The 13,651-nt window shown below is 31.6% G+C and overlaps 1 protein-coding gene across 1 annotated transcript in view; it reads right to left on the bottom strand.

Moving 5' to 3' along the window:
* The window catches only part of LOC106470066, a 44,833-nt gene extending 31,500 nt beyond the window's left edge, over positions 1 to 13,333 (bottom strand). The window contains exon 1 of the mRNA XM_022398610.1: positions 12,866 to 13,333. The gene's annotated coding sequence lies outside the window, so the exon portion shown is untranslated. The remainder of the gene's footprint in view (positions 1 to 12,865) is intronic.
* Between the last annotated feature and the right edge of the window lie 318 nt (positions 13,334 to 13,651).

Below are 13,651 nucleotides of genomic sequence, written 5' to 3'. Positions count from 1 at the left end.
TATATATATATATATATCATGGTATAAAATATCATGGTATTTATGTTTTTCCAAACATTGGAAATGTTTCCTCTAAACATGATCACTTATTTTTTTAAAAATTATAAAAAATCCCAGCTATAGTAGTATTTGAATGTGAGACTTCCACTTGAGGCTCAGACACTCTAACCACTGAGGAAATTTGAGCATTAACAACAGACAGTGGCTTTTATACATACAGACATTACTAAGGCAGTCTAATCTTATAGCCTTCAATAGCCTTATAGAGTAGAAAATCAGACACTTGCCACGCCCATCTGTCACATCCTGTCTTTCACAAATTGCCAATCATTCTTTCTGATCTTTAATACTATATTATTTATAACCAACAGAAAGGCAAAGTATTATATTACATTGTTTTCAGTACAGAGAACTGTCTATTTTGTCTTCAGTTTGGTAGTTTCTCTTGTAGTGTTTAGATCAAGAAGCTTTGTGAATTATTTGAAGGCTCTCATGCCATAGTTAGAAAGTCAGTTGAATTATGATATTTATAGGACATTGTTTGCTTTATGCATGTTATTATTCTGTGTCCTTAGGTGCATTATTTAAGTAAATAAAAATTATTTAGTGTACTAGTACCATCATTATAAAAAGGTAGGCTTAAACTTCATCAGCAACCAACAGCAAAAAAACAAAAGGTCAGAGATAAGTACTATATTTCTTGTTTTTCATGTATATTCTATATTTATAATTATAAAAGTAACTAATATGTAAGAATTAGAAGTATATTATGTTAGATTAGGTAAGATAATAAAAAACTTTTTTTCACTAGGTAAAATAAGCTATGCATTCACCCAATTTACAACTTGTGTGTCAGGATTATTAGTTAGGCATGATTCAAAGGGCAACAAAACAATAACATTAAATATAAATGGATGCATAATGATATGAGCTTTAAAGTATTTATGATAAACGATTGTAGTTTCCTGTTACAATCTACTGTCATTCTAGAATGAGAAAAGGGGAATTTAGATTTATTTTATTTTTTTTAATAGTGGTTACAAGGTTGGTCAAATTGACCAAGACCATGTAGAGTTAGGGTTGAGAAAATAATACATAAGGTATACAGTTTTAATGGAAAAAAAAACTGATATTTTTCTAGGAAGTTTTAGAAATTATGCATATGAAATGTGAAAATTTTCAAATGAAGAAAAGTATAGGTCACTGGTTAGGACACATTTGGAATATTGTGTTTAGTCTTGGGCTCCTGACCTTAGGAATAACATTTGATTGTTGGAAATGGTTCAGAAAGGATAGTTACTAGAATGGTGCCTGGGATGGAGGGGTTGTCAGATGAGGAGAGATTGTAATTTCTCAAATTGTTTTCTCTTGACAAAAGAAAAGTTAGAAGTGTTTAAGATTATAAAGGGAATTGATAGTGTTGATGCACCATTATTTTTCCTACTTAACAGTGAGAACAGTAGGACTAGGAAACACATTTTGGCAGGGTAGAAGTCATCTTCAACTAAGACAGTTTTATTTGTCTAACAGGGTGGTTGGCCTTTGGAATGAGTTACCTTCAGATGTCGTGGAGGCAGTAAATTTAAGTGAGTTTAAGAGAAAGCTTGATAAGTACATGAGTGATAGGGGCTAGCTATAAGATTTTTTTCATCTATTTTTTTTTATTTTTTATTAATAGGTTTAGTTTAGAGGATGGAACAGCTGAGATGCACTAATAGGTCCCATGTTGTCCAAAAACATTAAGTTATTTTTAATCTTAACATGAAAATTACTTTGCACTCAGAGCACTTAACACCCTCATTCTATATGTTCATGAATAAATCTTTAGTGAAAATACTTAATTAAAAAATCTGATATTTGTGTACAAAAGAGTTCCAATGTTTACTGAAAGCTCACCAAATTTTGTGAAGATACACAAAACATTATAAAAATTATAGTATGGAAACTCTGATAGTTACCTTGTGGTTACAAGATCGGTCAAATCAACCGACCCTATATGTAAAGAATTAATGCTATGAATAAATATTAATCTAGTCCAGAAAATTTTGTAGCAAAATATGTGAAGCTGACATAAGACGAAAGTGACATTTAATACTATGCACAGAGTACAGGATTAATAGATCATGTGCTATGATTCAAAACAGTCAAAGGGTACAGCCCACTCCCCCATTTATACCATTCTTTTTTTTCAGTCTGGCTTAACCAGGTATCTCTGCTAGTAAGTTATAAATTAAACATAAGAAGAAACCTTTAGAAGATCAACAAATTAGCATGATTATAAATTGTACAAAGGACAAATATTATGATGTGTAATACTACTTTTCCTGCTAGTATATCAGATTTGTTGGGTGAATCATATGTATAATGCATTGGGTCATACTAGTGATATGGATTAATCTCAGGAATGTTACCATTGTGGTTAAATTAGACAAATTTTCAAAATTAAAGAATGTAAAAATCTAGAAGAAACTAATGCATTTTGTAATCATTAATGTGATTTTAGGCAGAGAAGCAACCATGAATTGGAGAGTTGTATATATCCGATTAGTCAAAGTTTGATTTAAATGTTTCTAATATTACACAGAAAGATTTAGTAATAGGTCTAGAATAACTAGTATATTTGAGCATACTGTTTTTCACTACAGGAAAAGTCCAATACCACACAGGTACCCATTATCTATCAACCTATATATATATATATATTAGGTTGATAGATATATAAAAGCCACACACTGTTTTTAATACTCAACTCTGTTGGTAACATTCAAATACCAGTCAAGAGGGATTTTTTTTATAACTTTTTTTAAATTAACTAATCATGTTTGCTGCAAGATAATACAATATTAGGAAAAACCATAATTACATGATAGTTGACATTAGGTATTTGAATTATTTGTTAATATTCAATTACAAAGACTGCGTGTCACAGTGGTTATAATACTCAATTATCATGTGGAAGTCTCGCATTCGAATCCCAGTGGGGTCAAGATTTTATGTTTTCTTTTTATTATTATTATATTTATATGATATTTGAATATTTGGAAAAAAAACATATATACAACTGTAGATTAAATCAGGGATAATAATATAATAGACTAGTGATTGTATATTTTTTTAACCCAATAGATGGCGCTACAATACATTATTACTGATGTTTTTCACCTGAGGTAAAAGATTTTTAAACATTTAGTGAAAAAATTCTACAAGTATTTTTTTAAGAAAAGTTATATCTTTGTGTATTTACCCTTCACCATAAAATTCATTCCCTATACCCTCACAATTAATAAATTGCAAATACAGACATTCCACCATGTAGGAATATTTCTTTGAGAACCAGTTTTTCACATCATTCAATCTATAAGGCTTTATAAAGAAGAATATTTGAACATAACATAAAAATATATACACAAGTCAAAATTCTCATCAAAAACCATTTACAAGAGATGACCAAATATAAATAAAAAATGTTTTCTTGAAAAATACTAAAAAAAAGGATAAACATTCTTTAGATATATGTTGTTACTATAATAAATGTTTAGAAAACATGTTCTTTTCTTAACTTAAACTGCTGGATGAAATGACTGAAACCTGATATAAGCTTACTACAAATAATGTAGCTTTTATAAAATAAAATATCTTATTTCTATATATAATACTTGTATGAATTTGCCACTTTGAAAATTCAAAAAGATTTTATTGTGATATGTTATTTTAAAGAATGCTTACCTTTATTGCAGATTTCAATAATGGATCTTTATGTTTTCCTAAATTCTTGTAAAACTTTCCAATAAAGTTTATATAAAACTGTAAATGTTATCTTTGTTTTGATTCAAAAACACCACAAACAGTTTCACTTTGTTACCTTCTTTTGACCATCACCAAAATTATAAACAATTAATTAATTGCTAATCAGGTTTCATTTATTATTTGTCATATACTTTAATTCAGTTTTGTAAATAAGTTTTTGAAATCATTTTTCAGTGATTTTCTTAGCTCATTCACTCAGTTACTTAACCCCATAAGGCCTAATGTAAACACAGACTAACAATAGTTGCCTTGTCAACAAAATAAATCTTGATACAAACAAGTACAAAGTGATCTAACTTAGCCTACCTCAACTTGTTCAACAAAACACATTTTTTTCCTATCACACTGCAACGTCATAACTTAAATGAACTATAAAATTCTAAAGCAAGATTTTAAAAAATAAAAGTGTAATAATGACAGAAGTTGTTCACAGATATCTTTTATTTTTAGCAACATATCATAAAGGTTAACATTTTCCTTAGGTGAAAATGTATTTCAGATAGATATTCACCTCTCTGCACAACAAACAACTATTACCATTAACATTTTCTGCACATGCTACAAGCCTTGAACAAAGCTCACAACCCTACACATGTTAGCGTGTTATTCCAGCCTATAATGTAATCATCATTAAACTATAGCCCTCCACCAAAAGGAGGGCAACACACCTTCCATGCGCAGTAATCCCCATGGGCACTAGCATTTGACCAAAGGTTCATTTTTGATGAGGCACACACAATGCACTAGAAGTGAGGGGAAAAGGTGGGAGGTTGTGCAGAAACGTATCTATCTGAAATACATTTTCAGGTATGGAAAATGTAACTTCATAAACACTATTCACCTCTTTGCACAACAAATAGCTATTACCATTAACATTTTCTGCATATGCCATAAGCCTTGAACAAAGCTCACAACCCTACACATGTTAGCGTGTTATGCCAGCCTATAATGTAATCATCGTTAAACTACAGCCCTCCACCAAAAGGAGGGCAACACATCTTCCATGCGCAGTAATCCCCATGGGCACTAGCATTTGAACAAAGGATCATTTTTGATGAGGCACACTAAATGCACTGGAAGTGAGGAGGATGGGTGGGAGGTTGTTCAGAAACGTATCTATCTGAAATACATTTTCAGGTATGGAAAATGTAACTTCACAAACACTATTCACCTATCTGCACAACAAACAGCTAGAAACCCACATTGAAGATGGTGGAGAGAAAAGATGCAGATAAATAAATTACATAGATGAGTTCTTTTCTGAAAAAAATAGCATCAAAAAGGGAAAGCCCATGAAGCATATATCCCACTGTGAGAGGGGGAAGTTAGCTTAATGGGGCATCACTCAGTGAGGGACCACATCCATCTCAAGCAGGGAATACTCTTCACCCAAGAGAGGTAGTAGAGCAAAAGATACTGTCGAAAGAATCCAACAAATGGACATGGTGGTTGTGGGTCCTACAGCAAAACTCTAGAGTAAAAAAAAGTCCCAGGATGGAAGAAACAACAGAGGTGTCAGAATGGATCATGTTAAGAAGATTACACAGACAAGACAGAAGAAGAAGTAAAGCCTGCAGAGCAGCCATTATCTAGAGAACATAGCTATATATAAATCTCTTCTCTGGAGACCAGATGCCAGAAATGATTCATGTATCTAAGAACTGCACCCCACCTGAACATAGGCAATCGTGGAAAGATTTGCTTGGAGGTTGATTGTTGTCAAATGCAAAATAATATGGTATGCCACGTGTACAGTGTTCATGACAGATATGGAAACCCACATATGTAATTGGAATCAACTCACATACTTAATGTTCAGTCTTAGAGGGCTCCAAAAGAGATGCAAGCTTGCATAACAAGAAGATGGATGCCCAGAATCGGGTGATATCAAGTGAACCACCACCCGGAAGAGTGGAAAAGAAGATAATGGACCTCTGGATATACCTACATTAGCAGGCCAGAAATCACAGAAGTGGACAGGTAGGGGTGCATCCAAGAGGAACAAGGAACTCCAGAGAAGAGAGTCCCCAAAAGAGATAAATCTAGTTATTCAGTAAATGAAAGAAACATGAGAGCCTTGGCATCTCAAAGACATAAAGAAGTAAGCCAAGCCTGCTCCATATACAAAATAAAAAACACCCCCATGATGGGAGTTGAGACTGAACTGGAGATCTGAACTAGCAACCTCAAAGGAGAAGAGAGACACAACAGAGAAAACCACACTGGAAGGAGAAAGTAGAGGCCAAATGTCCACAGAGCAGTGTAACAACAGGCTTCAAGAATGTAGCCTCCAAGTAAAAGCCCACTAGACCCAATGAAAAAAAAATGATAGGGTCAAAGTCAAATTGAAGGAAAGAGCTGAAAACCAAATGTTTTGTCATTGCAGAAGAACCAAAGGAAGCAAAAGGCAAGCAGACCAATTAGGAAGTGGGGAAGTGACCAAGACATCAAACTGGGTCATCCACCATTGGGGAAGAGAAAATTGTCCATCAGGAACCAAGGAAACACCAAAGTTGGGTCAAGTGAGAAGATTGATGATACCAAAAAGTTCAAGATAATAGCTATTTGTTGTGAAGAGAAGTGAGTAGCATTTCTTAACTCAGGTTTTATCACTTTGTTCCTATCTCTATGCAAGTTCCACTAAACTGGAAGCCCTACTGACTTGTACAGTTGAAAATAATGAATAAAGAGCTTTCACTACATGTTTAGATCATTAGACTATGATATCTCAAAGTTGAGATAGTGGCATTTACATCTCATCATGACAAACAATCAAGGTTGAGAAACAGTGATTAGTTAAATTTGATAAAACTGCACTTCTTTTGAAGTTATAAAATTCAAATTGGCATCTTTTCTCTTAGGGGACTAAGGATGCTATATTGTTATCAGAAAACAATTAGAAAATTCATAAACAGTAAATTTTTGTTTGGGACACTCTAAAATGAAAATTTGATATAAACAAAATTATGTATAAAATTAAATAAATAAAACCTTTTATTGAATACACCTCAACTCAGAAGTTTTATTTTAATGTGTGGAAGAACTATTAAAAGTTTATTTTCAAAGCAGGTTGGACTCCACTGGGCTTTGGCTATGTGACTTTAAAATCACTATTAACTTAAGATTTGAACACGAGGGCTATCTGCGCTAGCCGTCCCTAATTTAGCAGTGTAAGACTAGAGGGAAAGCAGCTCCTACTATATGGATTAAATGCTTTCTATTTGTAAAGCTAAATTTGATAAAGTTGCAAGAATATTGGTTCATAAAGTAATTTTCAGACACTTTGTGCCTCAGTTATTATCACCAATAAAGATACTCAAGTTATAACTTGGTTAATAATGTAACTGTCAACGTAAAGATCACTATAGCATATCATCCTCAAACAAATCTGATTAAATGAGTAAACAGAATAATGAAAACAACTATTAAATTAATCCTTATTTACCTATACATTATAGCAAATGAGATAGGCACTGAAGATTAACTTGTTTGTGCTTTTATAGTGCTCCTCAAAATAGCACCTCGGGTCCAGCTTTTAATGATATAGGTTTTGGATAGACATTATTACATTTACTCGTAACCCAGGCTCACAATTATCAGATGAAAAAAAAACATATTGTTCAGCACAAGTTAAGTTCTTCATTCTTGATATCATAAAAATTAGAAATTATCCTCAATTTCAAGATGATGTTGGATATACCAGTAAATCAGCACCATTTTAAAATGATTCCTCATCCAGGGTTGCACAAATGTTGCAAAACCATATGCATTGAAAAATTTAGCCAAAAGATATATTAAAAAAAAATTATAATGCTACTTACTAGAAATCAGGATAATTGTCTTAATTTCATGATTGTTAACACATCATTGCTCCTTGGTGTAAAGAACATTTCTTATGTTTTATCCTTATATATCCCATCCTCTATTTTAAAGCTGAATGGAAATTTATTGCATTTTATATTAATTTAGCATATCATAAAATAAAATGGAGTCAAACAAATACAATACCTTTATAGTATATTATATTTCTTAGTACTATTACTATTCTCTAGTAGAGAAACTATTTAAAAACAATGAACTCGGTTTCTAAAGTTCCAGCATCTACATGTGATATAGTAAGACAAATATCACAATAAAAGTTATCATTTCATTAATTAATGTGTGTGCAACTATGAATTATATAATATATACTTCAAACATTAAGTTACAATAAAGCTTATATAACAGCCACTGTCTGCTTATATCACCCAAACAACAAGAAATCAAAACATTAAAATGTATTCTTCACACCAATAAACTTGGACATACCATATAAAAGTTTTAAATAATTCAAACCAACAGCACATATCATGTCATTAGGAAAGCCATTTTAAATATTTATAATCCAAACTCTTCCACAGAGTAACTTTGAATATAGAATTCCAACTTTTTCATTCCATCATTGACAGAAACCACACAAAGGAAAACTGTCTTCACACTTATAAATTTTAAACTGAATTATGTTTCTTACAATTCTTCTAACTTCTACAGAAAACAAGTTCAAAACATTAACTCTTTGTTTTTTTTCATAGTCCATCTCTCAACTCCAATTAATGTGCTAATAACCTTCCTGTGTTAAGGGACCAAACATAACATAGGAACAAAAAGATATTGTTAGGTTCATCTGGGGTTTCTTTGCACATCAACCCTTAAAATGCTCATCATTTGTTGCACCATAACAACATCAGCCTCCTTATGACTTACTTTCATGTCCTCCCTTTATATCACACACACATTTTTATGGTTTATCACATTCCGATGATGTTTCTAACAATATGGAGAATTTTTGTTCTATTGACAATTTATTTGAATAATAGGATAGCAGTAAGGTATTTATTGACCTACAGTATAACATGGTACATTGTTGCTGTGAATGTTTGCCCAGAGCAACAATATACATGTGAAAATGTATACTTTTTTGTAGTGCACATACGAATACAGTTTATCACAGCATATGCATTATACATACTATATTATAAACATACGAATTATATGAATGAACATATGTTTGTCTTCTGTGGCATAGTCAGATTTAGGCAAATACATCCATATAAATCTTCATCCTACAGTTAGCATGGGACATACAAGTTCATGACTTACACAGTAGTAATTTTAGTATTGAAATACCACCTTTTAATCATAGTATAAGTAAAATTGCAATTTGAGTTCTCACACCCCATAAACCTTGCTGTGAATGTTTGTACAGAGCAATTGCTACTTTATTGTTTTCAGAACTTGAGGTATTGCTATTTTGAAGTTTTGGCAGCCATCTTGAGATGGTTCTCAAAACCTTAAAGGATGCAGATGTAGTATCTTCTGGATTCATAATCAGTACCCTCTAATTAACCCTTTGAATGCATAATTAAATTTCGGGTGGATTCTCAAAAAGTGTCAATTATTCACTAACAAATGAAATGTAGAATTTGACCTTTTTTTAGTACTTTTTCAATATCAAAATCCACTAGTTGTGCTTTTGCTTGGTGATATATGCATGCACTGTATTAAGGCAGGAAATTCAAGGATGTACGAGTATCCCGATTGTCTCACTATGAAGAAAAGTTTTTGTGACATTGTGGGGTAAAAAATCTATTTGTCGTGCCAAACGGCTATAAATGTCAAGTCAGATAACTCTGATTATAGTATCCAGAGAGACAAGTAAAAACCATTTTTTACCATCATGAAACATTAAACATACACCAAAACAAGCAATAAGAAAGTTTCACATTTGTAGACAAGAGACTCACAGAAGTCAATCATTACATTTACCACTTATTTAAGTTAGGTTCCTAACAATAAACAAGAGGGAATCCTCTATAGCCACAGCACTTAAAATTCTTCTAGGCAGGATTAGAGTAAATTCTACGAGACCTTTTTTTCCTTTTTATTAGCTATATTTTTGTGCACCAACAATACCAAGCATGGGATGCACATATACCCAATTTTATTACTCTTTAGTATCTCTACCAGCCTACCCTCAAATTGAAATTCCCTTAGGCAGGATTAGATTAAATCTACGAGACCTTGGGCGTGGTCAAATACATCAATCGAAAGGGTTTGACCACCTGAATCCAAAACTGTAATTAGTTCTCAAATCGGTCAAGAGATGACAGAGCTATGAGCTAAAAGTTTGTACTTGAATTAAAAACACAAAACTCAGAGCCATTCTATAAGCCGCTCATCTGTTGCTAAAAATGAATTTATTCAAATGTATTTTAAACCAATCCTACTAGTACAGGTAAAATGAAACTAAGAACATTTGAATTTTAAAATCTCTCTTTATAGAACCACAGATATAACATTTTCAAAACCTGGATTTCTTAGCTCTTTAGCTAACTAATTCATGACAAAAAAGTGTAATAATTAAGCAGTGAGTCATGACTCAGTTTCCATGGTAACCATAAGTAAAAATTTCAAATTTGAAGTATTAGTACACGTTCCCAGAGAATTTCACTCACTTAGGCAGGTGTTTTCCTAAGAAAATTGTCCCAAAGAATCAATTTATGACATTAAAAATTGCCTTTAAATACCTTGATCTTTTCAACTGGCATCTGAAGACCAAAGATGGTAAAAAAAATGTCTAAAATTTACAGTTTAGTATCATATTCACATCAACAATAGGTTTGAACACAGAATTAATTCAACATTAGGGCTCATATCTGTTTGATTTACTGAACTTAGCAACCATATCATAGCAAACAATTATGAACCTACCACACTGACAATTACTAATCACCCATTCCTTTGCTATAAAACATAACACCCTCTGACAATCATAGAAAACATGACTAGGCATCACTGAAACATATTATTGGAAGATATCTATATAAAAGAATCCATGTTGTGGTTTTCCATAACATTGCCATGACCAGAGCACACCAATATAAACAAAACCACATTACATCATACCACTCTGGCAAGTACAAACTCCAGGCTACATTTATTACACCTTTGACAATAATATTACATTCACAGTTGTACAATATAATCACTGTCAGTACATGACTTCATACATTGAGGTAACATTACAATATTGACTGATTCCCAACTTGTAGAACTATGGGTCTAAATACCACTTAATATAATATCAGAACCACATGTGCATGCTATTTATTCTAACACTACAGCCTAACTCTGCAATACATTAAACTCATGGCATACTAGAGAAAATGCAATTTCAAATTACCCACTCTTATGTACTAAAACCTCAGTCTGAAGGCTGCATCAATTTACATAACTGGCCAAGTTCAACAACCAAAAATGTAAGTATGTACTTCAAATTATTATTATTATGTATAATAAAAAACAATAGTAATAATTAAGCTCTTATTATTGAAGTTTAAATCTATGTCAAATGTTAAATAATATAAATAAGTGATAAATTTTTAATGTAAGTGAACAGAGTGAATGAAAAAAAGAGTGCAATCTCATTGAATTGTAACAAATACTTTGTATTTGTATGAACTGATTCCTCACAAGTGATTCAGTAAAAATAAAAAATATAATGAAAATAAGGAAACATCTTTGGAAGAAATATTAATATACATAAGCATAATACCTGTTACTGAACATTTTAAAATATGACACCACATGAACCAGGATCTACACCACAAATTAATAATGTTTCGTCTCTCTAAGTATATCAAATAGTTTGATGTTTTCCAATACAATTGATTGTTTTAAAGCCATACTCTCTTATTTTACTAAAATAAGTGTCCTGATTTTGTTGATACTTCTTGTGACTAATAAGTGGCAGTTTATGTTGATTTTAAAAAAGTAGCACCACCATATAAAAAATTACATTCCATGTCAATTAATGCCATAGAACCAGAAGAAAATATAAATAATCACTTCAGTAATATACATAGTAAATAAAAATGTAAAGATATTATTGTTTTTTGAATATAGTGGGATATAAACCTTGCTAATGGATAAAATCAAGCTAAAATACATCCCCTAAAAAACAATATAATATAATGCAAAAAAATAAAACCAAGAGGTCAAAAGCTTCATGACTAACCATGAACAATCACAAATAAAATTAACATATCTATATTATAAAGATCTACATGAAAACTAAAATTTAACAATACTCAATAAATACCTGTAAAACAAAAAGAACATCCCAAATGCCAACAGTTAACATTGAAGAAACAAATATGCTCTTAGGTAAAAAATATAAAAAAAAACATAAAACCTCAAGCAACAAACAGCAAAATAAGATAAATATATATCCAAATATTTGACACAAAATAAAAATTTCATATTATAACAATAGAAACATAAAGCCCTGACAATTTAAAAAATAAATGCTGGGGATGTCAACATGGAATTCTTCCCCTCTGCTATAGGTCCCCCCCCCCCATAAAATTAATGCTCTTCTCACAAAGAAGCATTTCCTCATTACCACACCCAAATACCTAGCTTTACACTTCTTTATACTAACACTAATTTTCCACCTTCTACTTCTAGCCCAGTCAGTAACAGTAACACTGTCACAATCCTTTTGAGTATAATAATAATAATAAACAAACTCAATATACTTTAGTATCCACAAAACAACTTGCATAAAACACCACTATCATTTGTTACTGATGTGTTCGTAAATAAATACTTTAACTTCATTAAGTTTTAAGTCTATATATAAAGTCTGGCATACGATACTTGAACTTCAATTAGGCTTAGTTAGTACAATTTATACAGTTATATTATAAAGCCTCACCAAATTAATAACAGTAGTGCGCTTAGCACCAATGGTTTTTACATCACTATCATAATCACAAGTCTAGGACTGTACCAATAACCTTGTATAAACAATATTAGCAGTAATAAAGTTATAATACTTCTTAACGGACTTTATTTAAACTATGTTGTACCATTTAAGTTTGTTACTGAGTTAGCCCAATTCTTACCATTAGTCATTAGATAATTACATTTACAGTTTTACTAGACATAAACTCAAATACGTGCGTTTCAATTTGTTTTGATTTATAATTCATATTTGTTTTTAAAACAATCTCACCTTGACAAGATAAAAGCTCTGTTTTGTTTACTTCCCCTGCAGTAGGATTAACCTACTACCAAGCTCGCAATCCATACTACTATGTGACGCTCACTGAACGATTACGAAGCAAAAGATACTTATAAGCTTCGTAACGAAAGCTTGCCAAATGTTAACTAACCATTCCCGAATGACTACACTGTCACAGTACCTACACTCACTAAGCAGTTACGTACAGATTACAGTACACAGTTGATTTCACCTTGAGCTGATTCCAATAGGATATATAAAAAACATTGAAGGCTACGTATAGCCTTCAATGATATAACAGCTTTTCATGTAACGTGAAAATTATAATGATAATCATTTACATTTTGAAATTTAAACAACAAATTAGACTACCTCAAAAATTTTTCTTCTTCGCGTTAGTTTTAACCAACTTTGTAAATATGGCTTACAATCCCATGATTCCTCAGTATTTAGCCTCGAAGCAGATTGTACCTATTACAAAAAAAAAGAAAAAAAGAGCGCTCAGTGTTGGTAAACCTCAGAGGCTTCAATGTTAAGTGTAAGCTAATACGTGTACAATTCACTACAGTGTTGAAATGGAAGTTAACTTTTGAGCGTGTATTAAACAATTAAACATAAGGTTTGTATAACTGCCCAGAACAATACTTGTCCAAAACGACAAATTCATCATAAGTGCATATCTCAATATTCATTGGAAATAAGAAAAAACGATGATAAAACTGAAGGGATGCCTTATATACTATTATTAACCATTTTTATAAAACTTAAATTAGGTCC

Source organism: Limulus polyphemus, unplaced genomic scaffold, assembly GCF_000517525.1.
Source record: "Limulus polyphemus unplaced genomic scaffold, Limulus_polyphemus-2.1.2 Scaffold3802, whole genome shotgun sequence".
NCBI lineage: Eukaryota > Metazoa > Arthropoda > Merostomata > Xiphosura > Limulidae > Limulus > Limulus polyphemus.
This window is presented reverse-complemented; position numbering and strand designations above follow the sequence as displayed.